The 21,950-nt window shown below is 39.8% G+C and overlaps 1 protein-coding gene across 5 annotated transcripts in view; it reads right to left on the bottom strand.

Moving 5' to 3' along the window:
• LOC148479237 (uncharacterized) overlaps positions 1-21,950 on the bottom strand; it is a 69,581-nt gene that overhangs the window by 4,651 nt on the left and 42,980 nt on the right. For all 5 annotated transcript variants that reach the window (XM_088454733.1, XM_088454734.1, XM_088454730.1 and 2 more), the window contains exon 2: positions 4,502-4,601. The gene's annotated coding sequence lies outside the window, so the exon portion shown is untranslated. The remainder of the gene's footprint in view (positions 1-4,501; positions 4,602-21,950) is intronic.

The raw sequence follows: 21,950 nt of genomic DNA, 5'->3' as shown, positions 1-21,950 counted from the left end.
AAGTTACAAAGCCCGAAAGGGGCAATATTTCAACCAAATTGGTCAGTTTTGCAGATTAGGGAGGGCTTATTTTCTTCTAATGTCACATGTCTGAATGTTGTGCAGTGGATCAGGCTTTGCCAAGCACCATAGTAAAGTTATGGCAGGGGCCTGGCGATGTTGCTCCAGCCTCTTAGGACACACACTGCGCCTCAAAGGGCCAAATCGGGTGCCTCTTCTGATTATGTGCAGCACTGAACTGGCAGGGGCACATCTAGGCTTTCTGTCACCTCTGGAAAGACTTAGCCCTCCCCCACACAGAAAAATAAATAGCTATAAGAGAGGCGCACTATACAGGCAGTGATAGCTGCCATACAGATAAGTAACACAGAGACAGAGTAACAACAGGGCAGCTGAGGCAGTTGTTTAAGGACCCCAACCAGTGGTGTAACCAGGGCAGGGCGAGCGGCGCACGTGCCCTGGGTGCCATGGCAGGCCCAGCAGAGGGGGGCGTCACCGTCCAGGACACCATATCTCCCAGCACCTCCATTGCTCCCAGACTGAATATTGAACAAACAGGCTTGTGTGCGTGTTGGTGCTGCTTGGCGACTGTAGGGGGAGCTGCAGCAGAAGCATACAGCCCCTCCCAGGCAGTATTCCCATTCTCTCTATACTGAGAGCTGCCGCCGGAGGTGATTCTCCTTCCCCGGCGCTCTCTCTGCTCCCGACCAGCCAGGTTAGTATGACATTCTTTTGCAGGGATGGGAGGTGGTGTGGGGGGGGTTTCAGACTGCCGCAAGGGGGGGGTCAGACTTCCACGGGGGGGGGGGGAGCATTGGGAGGGTGACTTTCAATTGATGTCAGTGATGTTTTTAGTTGGGTGGCTGCATTTGTGTGAAAGGTGTGTGTGTATCTGTGTCAATGTGTGTGTCTGTCAGTGTGTGTCTGTATCTGTGTGACTGTGTGTATCTGTGTCAGTGTTTGTGTGTGTATCTGTGTCAGTGTGTGTATGTATAAATTAGTGTGTGTGTATATGTGTCAGTGTGTATGTGTCAGTGTGTGTATGTTTATGCGTCAGTGTGTGTCTGTGTGTTGAGAGAACGCAGGGGGGGAGGTGATGGTGTGTTGAGAGATAACGCAGGGGGTGACGTGATGGTGTGTTGAGAGACAATGCAGTAGGGAAGGTGATGGTGTTTTGAGAGACAACGCAGGGGGGAGGTGATGGTGTGCTGAGAGTTGACGCAGGGGGGGTGATGGTGTGCTGAGAGTTGATGCAGGGGGGGTGATGGTGTGTTGAGAGTTGATGCAGGGGGGGCAGTGATGGTGTGCTGAGAGACAATGCGAGGGGAGGCGATGGTGTGGCTAAGTAGAGGCGACACAGGAAGGGAGATAATGGTGTGGCTAAGAGATGATGCAGTGAGACAATGGTGTGGCTGAGAGATGCAAGGGGAAGGAAGTTACACAGAGGGAGCGAGTCTGGTTGAACCACTGTTGTATGATGATGGCCTTGTTAATATTCCTACACAAACAGGCATCTTTTGGACGATGTGATCTACATGAATAATGAATACCAACTGAAGACGCCGTCGTCCCAGGTAGGATGTATTTCTTCAGAGGTTCCACATTGTGAAAGACCACCATATAGGTAAGGTGCATATGGAGTAGAAAGGAAAGACTGACAAGAAATTGGTGGCGTGTCATGTTGGCCCTCCCCATTTTCAGTAGCCATGCCCCTTTCGTTGTTTGACCAGGCCAATTTTTTTGCCGCGCGCAACACGTATTTTCCTGTGTGAGGGGGGGTGTCAATCTTAAATTTGCCCTGGGCTCCGAAGACCCTAGTTACGCCACTGTACTTCATAGCTGTTATGGTATTATGTTAAACTTAATATTATCATACTTCATAGCTGTTATGGTATTGTGTTTCACCAAATATTATTATACTTCATAGCTGTTATTGTATTTTGTTTCAGCAAATATTATCATACTTCATAGCTGTTATGGTATTGTGTTTCACCAAATATTATCATACTTCATAGCTGTTATGGTATTGTGTTTCACCAAATATTATCATACTTCATAGCTGTTATTGTATTTTGTTTCATCAAATATTATCATACATCATAGCTGTTATTGTATTGTGTTTCACCAAATATTATCATACTTCATAGCTAAATTAATGAACCAACAAGTACCAAACAAAGAAACAAGCATTTTTTAGGGCTAGGCCATGGTATAATAGATGGACCGGGTGGAAAACAAGAAGGAGCCTCAAGAAATCTAAGAAAAAGAGACAGAAGAGATTGGGAGGATCAAGTGAAAAGAAAATACAAAACATACAGAAAATAAAGGGAGAAAACAACTTACAAATAATAAATTTATCAGACAGAAATCTAACTGATATACAAGTAAAAGTGTTGTCCAAAGGACTCACCTTCTCTCCATCGAGAGATTTAAGTAGATTCAAAGTTGAAAAGGATTTGCAATTATATATAAGGAAACTCCTATTGAAAAAATTCTTCAGTAAAAAAGATAATGATGAAGAAATCACTGAAGATTCCACCTCTTCAACTCTGAATGAACAAGAACAGGAGGCTCTACAAGCCTTAATTGAATTAGAAGGAGAATCTAACAATTCAGAGAGATTGAATACCAATATGCATAGAAAACTGAGGAACAAATCCAAATTCACCCCACCCCTTAACATCTGCCCACAGATATCAGTATTTCAAAATTTGGTCTCAAAAGACATAGACCAAATTTTTACAAATAGGAATCAGTATAGTAGAAGTAGAAACATTAATAAAGAAGAACAAAAGGCACTCAAGGAAATAGAAAGCTGGGAGGAAATCATTGTGAAACCATCTGATAAGGGAGGAAATGTCGTCTTATGGCCCAGAAAAGAATATTTACAGGAAGTCAATAGACAACTAAATGACAAGAAATGCTACAAATGTCTTTTCTCAAATCCCACCCTTGACTATCAGGAATCTTTTCATAAAATCCTTAAAGAAGCCTTAGATGGGAATATCATAAATAAAGAAGAATTCAATTTTTTATGGGTAGCAAACCCCAAAATCCCCACATTATATGTCCTTCCGAAGGTATACAAAAACGCCAAAAAACCACCAGGAAGACCGATAGTGTCTGGTATAGGGAGCCTTACAGAAAAAGCAAGTATATATGTAGACACATATCTACAGAAATTTGTTATAGAGCTACCTTCATATACAAGAGACACCATGGATATCTTGAACAAACTGGAAGGTCTACATATTACCCAAAATACCTGGATCTGCACATGTGATATAGAGTCTCTCTATACCAGCATAAACCATACCATCGGAATACAAGCAGTTGAGTACTTCCTGAGGATGGAGAGAGAGAATGACCATAGACAATTTCTATGTGAGCTACTGGAATTCATCTTGACTAAAAATTACTTTGTCTTTAACGATAAATTCTACCTGCAGACCCGAGGTACAGCTATGGGGACTACGTGTGCACCCACGTATGCGAACCTGTACCTCGGGTTTTGGGAGAAGGAGCATGTCTTCAACGACCAACTGGAAAATTATACCAAACATATCAAGTCATGGCATCGCTATATTGATGATCTATTAATAATTTGGGAAGGACCACAAGAATTATTCAAGGACTTCATAGAAGAACTTAATAACAATCCCTTCAATCTCAGATTGACAATGGAGATGAGTCAGGAACAAATAACCATTTTGGATCTTACTATAAGGATCACAGGATCAAAAAATATAGAAACTGATATGTTTCGGAAACCAACGGTCACCAATAACATCTTGTACTTTGGAAGCTCCCATCACCTAACTACTAGAAATAGCATCCCCAAGGGAGAGATGCTTAGAATACGTAGAAACTGCTCAGAAATTAAAACCTTCGAGATGAGAGCAAAAGAACTTGATGAGTGTCTATTGGATAGGGGCTACAGTAAACGGAGCATTAAAAAGGCATTAAAGGAGGCAAAACATAAAAACAGAGAAGATCTACTGACTCCGAAGAATAGAGATGAGAAATCTGGAGAAGAAAAAAACAGATTTATAGGAACGTACTGCAACCAATGGAAAGAGATTCGTGATACACTCCAGCGACATTGGCATGTTTTACTAACTGATGAAGAACTAGCCAAACAAATAGGAGATAAGGTGAATATTAGCTGGAGAAAATCACAGAATATTGGTGATATATTAGTACACAGCCATTTCTCCAAAGGAAGAAAAAAAGAGAATTTTGAAGGAAGTTTTCCATGTGGTCATTGTAAAGCCTGTACCTATATGAAAAGTACCAAAAGCTTCACAGACAGATATGAAAACATCAACAAGATAAGAGAATACATCAACTGTGACACACAAGGAGTCATATACTGTCTAGAATGTGAATGTCACAAAGAATATATAGGGATGACCAGTAGAAAATTAAAACAAAGAATCTTAGAACATGCAGGAAACATCAGAAACGCAGAAAAAGACAAAACAAAGATGAAACAACTTACCAGCATTGCTCGACACTTCCTCAAAGATCATGGAGGAAATCCAAAACATCTAAAGGCCTTTGGAATGGAAAGGATTCGCTTGGGGATCAGAGGAGGAGACCTAAAGAAAAAATTGAAACAAAGGGAAACAAGATTGATATATATGATGGACACGATTATCCCCAAGGGTCTAAATGAAAACAACAATTACACAGTTTTTCTTTGAGTAGTCAAATTAAGAAATCATGGTCCCTATGTTTTGACATATTTTAAGATCTGGGATAATAAGAGAATGAAAACATATAGATTTTTGATGTCCATGAATTATACATCATAATACCATTACAAATAAACAGTTTTTTCACATAATTTTCATAATAAATTATGATCAATTACAATTATTACTCCTTGAATCAACACGTAGTATCACTCCTAGATATTTGCAGATTGCACTCACTTATTTAAATATTTTTTATTTTATATCACTACAAGTCAGTATTATCACTGACACAGGATATCAATCACACCACACGATAGCATATTTTCACTTTATTTAGCATAATTCATGCATCAATTTTATTTATTCAATGATACTCTTATTTATATATTTAATTTAAATAAATATTTTTTTCGATCACTACACTAGTAAATGTGCCAGATAACTGACACTCTGATTATCACTATTTTAAATTTATCTATTTCTATATTTATATTTTTTTCACATCAAAGGTTTTTCTTTTTTTCACTTGATATTAAATATTTATATTCAATATATTTAAATATATTTATATTTCCTTACATAAAATATTATTACATTGTACTTACATATCCCATTAATTAAAATATAAGAATATATATGCATAGCAAACTAAATAATTTATTATCAATTATGTCTCCACATATGGCATTATGAAATACCTACCATATTTAAAATAATGGATGATTATATAACCTATACTGATACCACCTCTATCCTCTTGTGGAAATCATAAATCCTCGTTTTTAGTTTATCTATTCATAATTAAAAGAATACTCATCAATCCCTGGGAATCTATAACTATTAAATAATAATAAAATAAATACGAGAAGGGAGAACTATTAAACCTGCATCAAGGATGAAAATAGGAAATAAATCCATGGACACGCCACCTAACAACAGTATCCAGGTATAAAGTATTTAAACCACATCAAGGGACTTGCTCGGCTTGCCCTGAAGAAGCCGGACATCCGGCGAAATACGTATTGGCCTTTGTCAGCTCAGACCACGGAGTCGCAGTCTGGGTGGACCACAGTGCTAGCGCGCCTATATACCCTGGCGTCTTTGCTAGCGTATGATTAAAATACTTCACACGACTAATATGAAATAACGAGGCTGTGGCTTACCCTACTCCCAGTCTCCAGTACAGAGTATCAGCGCGTCTGACCACCACGGCGCCGAGACCGGCGCGAGGCTGGGGATATCTCAGACGGCAAATAAATTCACACATATAATATTATAGTATTTCATGGCATGTGTATGCAACATAAGTACAAGTGCCCATACCCAAACAACATTGAAATATCATCATATGACATATATCTAAGCATATGCGTGTCTCGTTATTAATATATGTATGGAGTCAGTGTGCTTATGTTTAAGAACAAATACCAATACAAGAACTCCTATATATATATTTTTTCTCACAGTTGCAGTGCACGATAGATTCATTATATCGTTGTGCCAATATATGAATAAATCATGTTAGATAGAATGATAAACGCCCATGCCTAACAATTATGAAATATCATGCTATAATATATACTTAACTATATGTGTGTCTCATTACTAATATATGCACGGAGTCAGTGTGTTTTATAACAAGAATAAATATTTATATAAGAATTTCTGTATACCCTTTCTCCCACAGTAGTAGCGCACGACAGAATAAATATCTCTGTGTGCGAATATTTGAACAAATTATGTGAGATCAAATGTGTGGGGCACATAAATAAATATTATGGAATAAAGGAAAAAAACTAAAATCATAGAAAGGACTATACTACACACAAACTGTGGATCAGAGCAACAGTGAAGCAATAATTAGCTTACACTGTTGCTTTTGCTCTTTCTAAATTGCAAATAAGATTACATTGTGCCCCTATAACATCTACAGTGTTGTCATTGCACATCATTGCCCAATTAACAATAGCTAATATATGCTCATTCTATCTGGTGACCACACAGAATCATTTATATATGAGGGCATATATGAAACAATTATTACATTAGTGAAATATAAGAGCTAAAAATATTATCCCACTGTGACTCCATGGAACGATCTGACTAATTTTTAAAACACTTTTTCATACTATCAGCACTTCTTTTTCATATTTTTTATCCTAAAGAAAAAAACCCATGTCAATATAAATATATGTGTTTTTTATACATAGAATAAAAGTTAAGTTTTATTATTATATATTTTTTTGTTAATATACGACTTCCTAGTGTCTTAGTGTGCACCTTAACAGACTCACACTGTTTCTCCTCTTTTGATTTGATATCATACTTCGTAGCTGTTATTGTATTGTGTTTCACCAACTATTATACTTCATAGCTGTTATGGTATTGTGTTTAATCAAATATTATCATACTTCATAGCTGTTATGGTATTGTGTTTCACCAAATATTATACTTCATAGCTGTTATGGTATTGTGTTTAATCAAATATTATCATATTTCATAGCCGTTATGGTATTGTGTTTCACCAAATATTATACTTCATAGCTGTTATGGTATTATCATACTTCATAGCTGTGATTGTATTGTGTTTCACCAAATATTATACTTCATGGCTGTTATGGTATTGGGTTTAATCAAATATTATCATACTTCATAGCTGTTATGGTATTGTGTTTCACCAAATATTATACTTCATAGCTGTTATGGTATTGTGTTTAATCAAATATTATCATACTTCATAGCTGTTATGGTATTGTGTTTCACCAAATATTATACTTCATAGCTGTTATGGTATTGTGTTTAATCAAATATTATCATACTTCATAGCTGTGATTGTATTGTGTTTCACCAAATATTATACTTCATAGCTGTTATGGTATTGTGTTTCGCCAAATATTATACTTCATGGCTGTTATGGTATTGTGTTTCACCAAATATTATCATCCTTCATAGCTGTGATTGTATTGTGTTTCACCAAATATTATCAAACTTCATAGCTGTTATTGTATTGTGTTTCACCAAATATTATCATACTTCATAGCTATTATGGTATTGTGTTTCACCAAATATTATCATCCTTCATAGCTGTGATTGTATTGTGTTTCACCAAATATTATCAAACTTCATAGCTGTTATGGTATTGTGTTTCACCAAATATTATCATCCTTCATAGCTGTGATTGTATTGTGTTTCACCAAATATTATCAAACTTTATAAATGTTATTGTATTGTGTTTCACCAAATATTATCATACTTCATAGCTGTTATGGTATTGTGTTTCACCAAATATTATACTTCATGGCTGTTATGGTATTGTGTTTCACCAAATATTATCATCCTTCATAGCTGTGATTGTATTGTGTTTCACCAAATATTATCATCCTTCATAGCTGTGATTGTATTGTGTTTCACCAAATATTATCAAACTTCATAGCTGTTATTGTATTGTGTTTCTCCAAATATTATCATACTTCATAGCTATTATGGTATTGTGTTTCACCAAATATTATCATCCTTCATAGCTGTGATTGTATTGTGTTTCACCAAATATTATCAAACTTCATAGCTGTTATGGTATTGTGTTTCACCAAATATTATCATACTTCATAGCTGTTATGGTATTATCATACTTCATAGCTGTGATTGTATTGTGTTTCACCAAATATTATACTTCATGGCTGTTATGGTATTGGGTTTAATCAAATATTATCATACTTCATAGCTGTTATGGTATTGTGTTTCACCAAATATTATACTTCATAGCTGTTATGGTATTGTGTTTAATCAAATATTATCATACTTCATAGCTGTTATTGTATTGTGTTTCACCAAATATTATACTTCATAGCTGTTATGGTATTGTGTTTAATCAAATATTATCATACTTCATAGCTGTGATTGTATTGTGTTTCACCAAATATTATACTTCATAGCTGTTATTGTATTGTGTTTCACCAAATATTATACTTCATAGCTGTTATGGTATTGTGTTTAATCAAATATTATCAAACTTCATAACTGTGATTGTATTGTGTTTCACCAAATATTATACTTCATAGCTGTTATGGTATTGTGTTTAATCAAATATTATCATACTTCATAGCTGTGATTGTATTGTGTTTCACCAAATATTATACTTCATAGCTGTTATGGTATTGTGTTTAATCAAATATTATCATACTTCATAGCTGTTATGGTATTGTGTTTCACCAAATATTATACTTCATAGCTGTTACGGTATTTTGTTTAATCAAATATTATCATACTTCATAGCTGTGATTGTATTGTGTTTCACCAAATATTATACTTCATAGCTGTTACGGTATTGTGTTTAATCAAATATTATCATACTTCATAGCTGTGATTGTATTGTGTTTCACCAAATATTATACTTCATAGCTGTTATTGTATTGTGTTTCACCAAATATTATCATCCTTCATAGCTGTGATTGTATTGTGTTTCACCAAATATTATACTTCATAGCTGTTATGGTATTGTGTTTCGCCAAATATTATACTTCATGGCTGTTATGGTATTGTGTTTCACCAAATATTATCATCCTTCATAGCTGTGATTGTATTGTGTTTCACCAAATATTATCAAACTTCATAGCTGTTATTGTATTGTGTTTCACCAAATATTATCATACTTCATAGCTATTATGGTATTGTGTTTCACCAAATATTATCATCCTTCATAGCTGTGATTGTATTGTGTTTCACCAAATATTATCAAACTTCATAGCTGTTATGGTATTGTGTTTCACCAAATATTATCATCCTTCATAGCTGTGATTGTATTGTGTTTCACCAAATATTATCAAACTTCATAAATGTTATTGTATTGTGTTTCACCAAATATTATCATACTTCATAGCTGTTATGGTATTGTGTTTCACCAAATATTATACTTCATAGCTGTTATGGTATTGTGTTTCACCAAATTTTATACTTCATAGCTGTTATGGTATTGTGTTTCATCAAATAGTATTATACCTTTACAGCTGTTATTGAATAAAAAATGGTTTACAACTCTTAGGGGCCTATTCATCAACACTAAAATAACGTTTTTAAGGACATTTTCCTTAAATAACGTTATTTTGGAATTCATGTAGCCACTTAGCACAGGAGATATCACAGATATCTCCTTGCTAAGTTCCCCTGCGTTAATTTCCACACTCCCCATACATTAGTATGGGGATGTGGAAATTATGGTATTCATCAAATTCCGAAAATTATCAATTTTCGGAATTTGATGCAGTTACTATTCGCCACTGTGAGTGGCGAATAGCAGAATCGACTTACCTGTGTCCGCGTGTGCAGGTCCCCCGACGAGTCCCTCCGGCGCTCTGCTCCGTCCTCAGGCTCCGGAGGCTGGTCGGACATGTGTGCTCCCCAGCAGAGCACAAGAAAGTTTAGACAAAAAAAAAAAAGTTTTTTTTTTTTCTAATCTGTCATGTGGTCTGCTGGGAAACCACATGACAGACCAGCAGGACGGAGCCGGAGGCTGCTGCGCAAACAGGTAAGTCGGGGGGGGGGGGAGGTGAGCGGAGGGGGTCGGGGGGGTCGGGGGGTGCACAAACTTAACGCATCTGTAGGCAGTGCTGCGAATGCGCTGGTTTTACAGATGTAACAGCGCATGCGCAGCACTGTTTCCAGATGCGATAAGGTAGTGTAGGCAGGGAAAAGTATCTATTTCCCGAAAAAAGCTGTCATCGCAAAAATGACAGCTTTTCGGAATAGATACTTATGGAGAGGTGGAATGATGAATTCCACCTATAATTAGGTAGAACTCCATGCGAGTTCTAAAGCTAATTATCTCCAGAGAATTTTTAGGTTTAATGAATAGGCCCCTTAATATATTTGTTTTCAAAATATTTTATTTATTCTTGGGAAAATACTCCCTCTAGTGGTAATAGTAGTTTTATTTTAGTGAATGAAGAAACAAAAATTAATTGTTTCATTTAGAGATATTTAAGTCAGGGAATAATCTTGTGCTTATAATAGAAATTCGTAATATATTTGTCTCTGTTATTATTGCAGAGAAAACTTGGTGTTAATTTTATTCACTTTGAATTACATCAGAATCCTGGTATGCAGCACGGGGCATGCAAATTGCGAATTCCCACAAGAGTGCTCTGCATGCAACTCTATATCTATCCATAAAGCTGCATACACACACAACGATTTTGTTACCAACGATTTTATGAATGATTTTATGAACGATTTTATGAATGATTATCTGTCAGATTTTTTAAAGAGTAATGAACGATTTTTTTGAACTACAAACGATTTTTGCATATTCCCTTAATGAAAATCATTGAGTTGGTCACTCTGACTGAACTACAAACTACAAATGTGAAAGCGCATGAACGATAACCGTTCATTGTTTTAACTTAGAAAGTGAACGATTTTTTTCAACGATTGAACGATAAACGATATCGTTAACGATAATCCTTCAAAAAATCATTGTGTGTGTGTATGCACCCTTAGTGTTTGATATCCCCACATTATACTGTGTTCTACACACTGGGTGTATGATACATTTACAGCATTAGTAACAGCACTAAGTTGTGCTTTTCTAGTCAGTTTCTTTTTACCAATTACTTATTGTCACTACAAAAACATAGAAATGCAACAAAGTGAAATCACATATAGATGTACAAATAATCCATGGTTAAACACAATTTCAAAAAAATAAAAATAATTACATTATAATTTTAAATTAACAGACAGAAAAAACTTGTTCAACCTGCTTATACACATTTTAAAGTTCAATAGGTCTCTATTTACTACAATCCGCATATTGAATGCAGATTGTAGTGTGATATTACCGAGTGAATTCGCATTGCGAATTCAGCCAATATCACAGGGATTTACTAAAAATCCCTTGCAGGGACAGAGCTTCCCTGCGAATCCCCTCTGCACACTGATCATGGTATTTTCGCAAAAAATACAGTGACAAGTACCCGCGCATGCACCAACCGGCCGCCATTAAGCCCCGCCCCATAGTTAAGCCCCATCCCCCGCAATCGCGACCCCCGCTCCGTTAATTACACTTACCTCCAGTGATCAGGACTCCCGTGATGTCCTCCGTGACTCCAGTCAGCTGATCTCCCATCCTGCACTGGGACCCAGTCAGCTGACCGGGTCCCAGTGCAGGATGGGAGACCAGCTAACCGGAGGGAGGATATCACCAGACACCGGAGCCCCTCATCTCCGGTCCCTGGACTCTGGTAAGTTTTTGTTTAATATATTTTTTGCTTTCTTTTAAGCAGTGATCAGCGTGTGGTCTGTTTAGACCACACAGCTGATCACTGGGGCTGGCTACGGGCTCTGCTCTGCCTGTTAGAGCAGAGCAGGAGTCCGGTAACTGGGGGGAGACCCTGGCTAACGCCACCTCTAGGTGGCGTTATTATCACAGGGCTTCCCCAGTATTTTTTCACAATTTATTTTTAGTAACTTGCACACAGATCGCATTTCCCATTACAGTTATGGGAAATGCGATCTGATTACTAAAAATAAGTGATAATTAGGGCTTGGAGTAGAATTTTATGAATGAAAACACCCTTTTTCATTTTATTTTAGTAAAAATAATGTTAATAAATAGAGCCCTAAATCACCTTTTTGATGGTAACACTTTAAAAAGATTATGTAAGGATGACTGTAATCTGCATCGATTTTATTCACCTTGGTCATCTCTATTGATTGACCTACGTTCTACCTGTGTGCTATTACCATACCACACCAAGAAAGATTATGTAAGGATATTCCCATTACCACATCTATAAAATTCTGCTAAATTGTTCCTGTCTGTAGATAAACCTGCACCCGGCAATCTCCTTCGCAGTGCTCGAAGTGTGCCGGTATGCAACGGTATGGCATACCAGCACTTTGAGCTATTAAGTTTTTCTTCCCTCAAATTTACAGGCAGAGGGCTGCGCGGGTCTCCGCCCTCTAGGACAGCCCCATAAGCCAGCCGCAGTTTGTGGCTGGCTCAGTGAAAACCCTGGGCTCTCAGTCACCAAGCTGCTGCCCACCCATCCGCACGCCTATCTCCGCCCATCTGTACCGTGAGCCGTCCGTCCCCCACCGGAAGAATTTGATCTGGAGTCCAGCATGTTTGGGTGCCCGCCCGTAGCCTGCATGCTGGGAGCTGTCCTCCTAGCGCCAAAACCCCGCCCACTTGCCCGGGTGTACTACTGCCGCCCGGCTGCCCTCCCACGTTGCCAGATGCCTGCCCCCATTGGAAGGTCTCTGCAGCAGCATTACACGCTGCATGTGCAGAGACCGGCATTGACCCAATATCCCTCTTAACTCACTGCAGCCCAGCACACGCTGCTGTGTGCCGGGCTGCATAGGAGACTGCCACTCCTCTCCTCCTCTCCTCCCCCGCGGCAGTCTCCTATGCCTGTGGGGGGGAGCTATCACATTGATCGCACCCCCTCATGGCTTGCTGAGGGGCTCACAGCACCCCCCTCCCTAGCGCGATGCTGAAAAATAATTTAATTATTGTTTTAAGCCTAAAGGGGGTGGCCACGCCTCCCGTGATTAGGCCATGCCTCCAGCACGGTTATGTGTGTGTGCCAATCCCCTGCCAGTTTCTGTGATAGTTTGGTCAGACATGACTCACAGGAGTCACAGCCTGCCAGCCCCTAATATTGGCTTCCGCGGTGAGGGGGATTGTAAGGTTGCTGAAGAGCGCCCCCAGAGTACAGCTGTTGGTGCCACTGCACTTCTCCCTGCATCACACTCTTCTGGATGGATTCCTCAGGCAGCCTCCTCAGCTCTGTGACAACAGCAACCGGTGAGTGATACAGGATTTCAATAGTGTGGCTGGGTGTCTGGCTACCTCGCAAGCCCTGTTGTGTGCCTCGCTACCCATTTTCCTCAGGGTTGGGTACGGGATGCCAAAATCCCTTCCCCTCTTCCTAACCCTCCCTCCCCGAGGCCTAAATCTAACCCACTCCCTAGTGCCTAACCCTCCCCTTAACCCCACTACTTACCTTCGGGCTGCCGGCAGTCGGAATGCCGGCGCCGGGATCCTGACAGGTGTCGAGATTCCGGCGCCGGTATTCTAAGCGCCGGCAACCCCTTTGCTAGGATATTAATCGTATCCTGTGCCTCACTGCCCCTGTGTGCCCCACAACCTTTTCCAATGTGTGTGTTTTGTTTTGCTCTATCCTATGTATTTTATTTTTTTTTTCTATTGGTGGCAATTCAATTAAGTGCGATCTTGAATAGTGCAGGGAATTTGGTCCCAGAGCTATTCTATTGAACACGCTTTTAATTTAAACATAACTAAAGGATTTATGTTTTGCACTCTCCTGAGGGTGTGAGCAGAAATCCAACTAAAGTGCCGTCCACAATGCTGTTTTTCAGCTCAGTGAGGCACTGACAGCATTGCAACAGACACTGTAGTTTGAAAATGCCTGCCAGTTAGCGAGCCTAAACACCCTGCTTAAGGCACTAACAGAGTGGCTAATTGAATACGGGCCTAAGTGCCAGATGCGGGGGGAAACAATTGAATAGCTTGAGGAACTATTTCACAAGGCTATTCACATCATGTTTAATTGAATTGCCCCCAATGTGGACGTTATGTGTTTTTGTTTTTTGTTTTCAAATTTCTTCTTGCAAAACCTATGGGGGAAATTCAATTTCACTGGGAGATGTTTAAAGTAATGGACTCCCAACGGATTCATTGTTTTTATTCGGGCGTCTGGTCCATTACTTTTGAAGCACCCAGAAGCACTGGGTTTAGCCGTGCATAACGGCTAAACCTGTCTAAATTCATGGTAACAGCATCCAAACTGCCGTTTCGGCATCCAAACTTGGACTTTTCACACATTTTTTCTTGCCCTTTTAAGAGGCTGCGAGAAGCAATGTGTCACCCACAATAATGTGTGGCCGAGTGAGCAGCATTTAATTTGATCCATTGGACGCCTATTACCATAGGCACTACCCAGAATAATTGAATTTCCCTGTATGTGTTTTATTTATTTCCTGTGTGGCCTGTGGGTCTGATTCAACAGAAATCGCAAGTGCAACTGCATACGCAGATCGAGCGATTGCCTTTGCGCATGCGTATAAGCTGCACTGTGCCTGCGCTGTGATCGCAGAGTGTGTGACAGGCTGTTAACGTTTGAGGGTGGTGGCGGGGGAGTGGTCAGAAAAACCTCAGGCGTGCCTGTCTGTTCGAACGCTGTTGCTTGGGTGTGTATAAATTAGCCACTGCGATTACATACGTAGCTTCAGAAACCACTGCAGTGTCAGCGGCAGGTCAGACCTGCTGTAATTGCTGTGTGAGTGGTTGATGTTCGTTGATGGTACAGATGTTTATGCAGAAGAACGACAGTAAACGGATTTGAGAAAGCAGTAGTGGGTGTATTTATGCTGGCTGAGCCTTGGCAAGCATTAGCATATTATCGCAGCTGCATCCTGTGTGAATTCGCAGCTGTGATTGCTACTGAATTAGGCCCTATGTGTTTGTTTGTTTTTCTGAACTGTGCCAATGTGTATGTGATTTATTTATTTTTTTTCATGCAAAGCTCCTGTGATTTATTTATTTCCTTGTGGGAGCCTATGGGGCATATTCAGTTAATTGCCGCACCGAACCTATTAAATTAGCGGGGATTCCTCGTGTGTGAGTCCCCACAGTCGGACTTTACCTTGCAGCTCATGGAGGTGCGAGGTAAAATGCACGTTAAAAACCACCAAGTCGGTCTCATTGATTCCGCAGTTTATGCGGAATAAGTGTGTTTCCGTGCGTGAGTCCTGATTTTATGGTGCTGAAAAAAGGCTATTTAGTTGAATAGCTTTTCCTCGCACTGCAGGGATTTTGGCCGGCAATTAGTCGCGGGGGAAACCCTGCGTCTAATTGAATACCTATCTATGTGTTTGGTTTTTTTTCCTATGTGTGTTTTTTCCTATGTGTACCAATGTGTTTCATGCAAAGCTTTATGTGATTCATTTTTTGTAGGAACCTGTGTTTAATTTTTTTCCCTAAAGGTGCCAATGTGTTTTTTTTTTCATTCTAAGCTTATGTGATTACATTTTTCCTACAGCAGGGGCCTACAGTATGTGTTTGGTTTTTTCCTATGTGTTTTTTTTCTTTTTTTAATGCAAAGCTTTATGTGATTTATTTCCTGTGGGAGCCTATGTGTCTGGTTTTTCTTGTCCTATGGGTGCCAATGTGTTTTTTTTTTTCATGCAAAGCTTATGTGATTTATTTATTTTCTGCGGCAAGGGCCTATGTGTTTGGCTTTTCCTTATGAGTGCCACTGTGAGTGCATTTTTTTTTTCATGCAAAACTTTTTTTGATTTATAAATCTTCTTGCAAAACATATGAGGAAAATTAAATTCCACTGAGAGATGTTTAAAGTAATGGGCGCCCAACGGATAATTATATTTATATCGGCTAAACCTGTCTAAATCCAGAGTATCAGCATCCAAACTGCCGTTTTGGCATCCAAACTTGGACTTTTCACATGACCTTGATTTGAGAGGCCACACCCCTATTGACACAGCCACACCCCTGCGATTCATTGGCCACACCCATTTTTTTACTTGCATCTTCCGCGTACATATACACTGTATGCCCATACCCCCACTTCAAAATTCCCACTTTGACCACTGCTTCTTAGGAAAAAAGGCGATGATGCGCCATTCCCACTGCAGAAGAAATGTGAGATGTGCATGTAAGAATATTCTAGATATTAACACCCAAAATCTTAAATCCACTCCACACCTCCACTGCAAAGTTGGTGCAGGTCTGTTCTTCTTCACCTCCTAAAATTAAGAATAAATTCCTTAGTTTTCTTATTATTTAGGGACAGGTGGTTATCCCCCCCCCCCCATTTTCCACGACGTTCAACTTTGTTCCTTTGACTTCATCTCTATCTATAATTAATATAACTATCATCATACAGGGCTGTAGCAAGGGATGTGCCAGTGTTGCCATAGCCGAGGGTCCTAGGGGCAGTCCCAGCTTCTGCCTAGCAGGGTACTACCCTCACCTCTGCCCTTTACTCCCGGCCTCCTCTGGTCTGCACCTCTATCCTGGCAGTCTACTGTAAGTTCACACTCTTCTTTCAAAAATACTTTTGCACTAGTGAACAATACATTGAACTCTCACACCAATATCCATTACAATTCATATCCTTTTCCTACCCTTCTTCTACAGATCTACCCTAAATCACTGTAAATCAAGGTAAGCAATCTTACTTCTTTCAATCATTCAATCCTTGCCACCATTTTGACAGCCTTAAGCCACTCCTTTGCCCTCACTGACACTCTTTCCTCTTCACCTTTCATTTTGCCATCCACTTTACATCCAGTATTGACATCTACAAAAACATCTCACTTCTCCTATCCCTTATCCTCCTTCTCGTCTAACATTGTCCTCTTTCTCCCATTGAGGATGAAATCCATGTCCTACTTTCATCGCTCCGCTCACTATCTGGACCCTGTTCTCTCCAATCTTCTTTACTCCCTCTCTCTTGAAGTTTGCTTCCACCTTGCCTTTGTGTTTATCAGGTCCCTCCCTTTCAGCACTGTTCCCTAAAAATGTAAGAATGCCCTTGTCTCACCTACAGTATACTCAAGAACCTTCACTTGGCTCCGGCTCTCTCTCTAGTTACCACCCTATTACTTCTTCATCATGCCTCCTGGCTCCCAGAGATGATTGTCTATCGCCACACTCCAATCCTTCCACAACCTTCTTGTCCTTCCTCAATATCCCCTCCTCTCCAAAGAAACTGCCCTTACTTGGTACCCAATGACTTCTCAAAGTCATTGGTCACTTCTTACTTACCAGTCTCTTAGATCTGTCTGCCACCATTGACATTGTTGATCACGTGCTTCTCCTTCAAACTCTCCATTCCATCAGTCTCTTGTGGGTTTGTCTTCTCATGGTTCACTTCTAACCATCCTTTTGCTATCTTCCTCTGATTCTACCTCCCCACCTTTAACTGTCAGCGTCCCCCAAGGATTTATTCTTGGCCCCATCCTCTTGTCTGATCCTGTTAGAAACCTCATCAGCTCATTTTGGTCGCCACCTCTATGATGATGACACTCAAATATACCTTGCCTCCCCTGACCTCTCACCCTCCATCCTCTATCATGTTTCTTTTTGCCTCTCTCACATCCTGTCCTATATGTCCCAACACTTTCCCAAGCTAAATATGACCAAAACTGAGTTTATTTTTCCCACTCTCTCACTTTCTCCCTCAAACATGCTGTCTGGGTGTCATCCTTGACTCCTCCCTCTTTCTGCCCTCACATTGTTAATAGATCTTGCTCATTTCCACCTCCATATCAGGCCTATTCTCCCCCCTGATGCCATCAAGACTCTCATCCATGAACTTATCACTTTCCTCCTCACTGGCCTCCGTATTCTCTCCTTCCCTTCTTCAATCGAACCTGAACACTTACTCATCTCATTTTTCTTCTGTTGATGGGTGTCATCAGCCTAATCCCTCTGCAAACTGCTTCTCTGATGCTCTATCCTCCTCAACAAATAGGAGGGAACAGTTCTGAGGGAGGGACTTGATAAACATATGGGCAAGGTGTAAGCAAACTGCTTCACTTGTGCTCAGTCCTCCCAAATGCCTCACTCTTACCCCTCCTAAATTTCCAGCTTTATTTCTGTCCACATCCCATCCTTCCCCCTCTGTTCATAGCCTCCCCTCCACTCTGGCTACCTCCTCTCGCTCCCACTTCCAAGACTCTCCAATTCTGTTCTGTTCTTTCTTCACTTACTCCTCAAGCCAGACATTTCTACCAGACTCACCAGAGTTAAATGTAATAGCCTGCGACTTAGGGGCATCAGCGAGATCCCGGCAACTCTGGCTGATGTTTTAAAGTAGCAGTCTTTTGAAAGACAAATTGGTTGGTTTCGTCTTTTAAATAATTACTACTTTTAAACATCGGCCAGACTTGCCGGGATCTTGCAGGCTATTATACCCCACTTGCTTCAAAAATGCACTTAAACACACCAAGCCTTACATCCCTTCCTCCTAAATCCCCACTTACTACTCTGCCCTTGAATTACCAGTCTTCCCAGTTCTCTTTCCAATTGTTCAATCCTCCGCTTAATATGTTAGCTCTCATCAGAGCCGTAACTAGACTTGTTGGTGCCCTGTGCCAGAAAGAGCATTGGCGCCCCCCCCCCCCCATTTTTCAAAGGGACACAACGCACCCAAAAAAGGAGAATGGCCTCATGGGGTAGGCCAGGGAAGAGATAGGGGAGGCCAGGAGATGCTGGAGATAAAAGAAGCGGAAGCTACAAGTGAGAATGATAATAAACAGTAAATTGACAGGCCCAAACAGCGCCCCCTGACCTGCAGTGCCCTTAGCCGTGGGACCAGCCGCACTACCCTAGTTACGGCCCGGGCTCTCATGGGCAGGACCTTCTTTCCTCTTGTTCTCTCCATAGCACTATCCATGCCACTGGCTTCTAATCTTTTGTCTCCTAGTCTCTTCAGTGACACAGATACTGTATGCTGCTAACCCTTACATTGTGTAGGGCTCATCAAATGTGAAACTGCCTTCCCTGGAAATTTGCAATCACTTGCCCTACAAGATAGTGAGTTGCCCTACTCTCACCCTGTGTTGTCATCCTACCTACAGTAGTCTTAAGTTTATTGCTGTAAATTGTTATTAACTATGTCAGTAAACATTGTATTCACTAGGGCACACAGGGGGGATTTCTGAGTACCCAGAACCCCCTTCCCTGACAGACTGGAGAGCAGGCATCATCTTCTTAAGCCCTGCCCCCTCGTGACAAAATGCCACGATTCGCGGGTCAATCGGGAGGAGACGGGGTCAATATGATGCGATTCCATTAGAATTTCATTATTTGGCTCCGCCCCCTCCTGATTGACCCGCGAAACGTGATATTTTGTTGCTAGGGGGAGAGGCCTAATGACATGGTGCCAGCCTGCCAGGTTCCGTCCTTAACAGGTCTTCAGCTGCTGCAAGTGTATAATGTATGTGTGACATACAGTAGGTGTGTATGTGTAACGTGTGTGTGTGTGTGTGTGTGTTTGTATATATATATATATATATATATATATATATATACATACACACACACATACACACACACACACATGCAAAAAACAGCGGCACTCACAGGACTTGTAAAGAAGACTCCAGACTCCCAAGGTCAAGTTCAACGTTTCAGTCAAATGACTTTTATGAAGACTCTTGATAAAAGTCGTTTGACTGAAACGTTGAACTTGACCTTGGGAGTCTGGAGTCTTCTTTACAAGTCCTGTGAGTGCCGCTGTTTTTTGCATGTCTACATTTTGGCCTGTTTGGACCATCAGAGGGCACCCAGGCATTTGTATGTTATTTAACCTGTGGAGTGCCGGATTTATTTAGATATATATATATATATATATGTGTGTGTGTGTGTGTATATGTATTATATATATATGTATGTATGTATGTATGTGTGTGTGTATGTATAATACACTGTAAGTATATATGTGTGTGTGTGTGTGTGTGTATGTGTGTGTGTGTAAACCCCCCTGTAAGAATCTTGCGTTTGCCCCTGGTATTGTTTGAATGAAATATCAAATTCCATTGTTACTACTGTATATATACAGTGTGTGTGTATATATATATATATATATATATGTAGTTTGTATGATGCTACAGAAGCTTTGTGGTGCCTTAAAAATAAAAGATAGTGATAGTATGATGAATAATAAAAATAAAATTATTTCAAAATAAAATAAATAATATTAGTTATTATAATTATTATTGGATCCTAACTACACCACAAGAGAGAACTTATTATTTTCTATTTACGTTTCTTGCTGATAATCTAATAAATACTGTACACTGATGGCTATAATCAATTTTAGATATTTATTTAATCTAAATAAAATGAAAGGATTACAAAATGATCAAGTTGCAACTCACTGAGCATATAACTCACATATATTCTGCTCTGCGGCATTTGGTAGACCAAAAAAAGCCTTGTGTTCCACTGTAGAATGCATGGATCATGTCCTAGAATGGTGTCGGCAAAGTGGCAAAAATGTCTCAAAGTATTTCTTCTCTACAAGACTTCCTCATTGTAAATGTGCATGTTACTGTTTTCTGCTTTGTATCAAGCCTGCATGCTACCATTATGTTTATCACTGCAGGAACAACTGTTGTATGAAGCCTGCCTTTCTAAGCTTATGCAAGCTCAGGGGCATATACCTAATTAGAAGATCACTTTAACGCACATTAACTCCACAATCTGAAGCCTAAAACCCTGTAAAGACCCTTGTCCAGACAGCCTCACTGGTGAATATTACAAACTCTCACAACACAATTTAACAACCACACTGTTGGCAATTTTCCAACAAATAGATAATTATAAAAAAAATCCTTATCTTTCCTTTAATGCATCCCCTCTACGCTAATCCTCATGTCCAATAGACATTCTCAATTGGTGGATTCATCTCCTGCCATAACCTTACTCAATGGAGATTTCAAAACATCAAAATATATAAGTCTCAATGTCACTGAGACCTCAAATTATTCTTCTCCAGTTTTTTACCAAGCAACAATTGGGATTTGGGAGGGGTTGTCATTCATTGGGGGGCTTTGCAGTTCTAATTGTGATGGACATTGCCTCTTCTCACCATGCACAGTTGGAGGATATGTTAAGCCTGGGCGAGCATAAAGCACTTGATACGATTGAGGACTCATTTATTAGCAGTCTATAAACACAGACAATTTGACACTATATTCATTCAGTTAATACAATATTTCTGTAAAGCACTGTCATGTCTTTATGGATTAGATATGAATAAAGGTTTGAGACAGGTTTGTCTGCTGTCTTCTCTCCTTGTTAACATTGTGCTTGATGCTCTGAATCACATCCTGCGGTCTTGGTCTGCATTTAAGTACATAGGTTCTGTAGTGTGTAATTGAATATGTCAGCTTTTGCTGATGACATTGTTTTGTTTATAGCTGATCCATGACTCCCTCAAAGCTATTTTTGCCTCCTGTGACCAAAGACAGTATGCTTCAAGGAAAATCCTGGAAGTAAAGCTGAGTTGCCAAACAGAGGTACCTAAGAAGAAACAGTGGAGGTAATATATTTCTGCCCTCAAAGTTTGATCCAGACAGCAAATGTTCAACCATTACCAAAATAGGTGATTAATGGAGATGGCAAGCAAGATGGAGATGGCTACCCACTGCCAGTCACTCGCGGCTGTCATCTTTATGTAATATTTTTGTGTGAAT

The sequence above is a fragment of the Taudactylus pleione genome, unplaced genomic scaffold (genome assembly GCF_031769625.1).
Source record: "Taudactylus pleione unplaced genomic scaffold, aTauple2 ptg000628l, whole genome shotgun sequence".
NCBI classification, from domain to species: Eukaryota; Metazoa; Chordata; class Amphibia; order Anura; family Myobatrachidae; genus Taudactylus; species Taudactylus pleione.
This window is presented reverse-complemented; position numbering and strand designations above follow the sequence as displayed.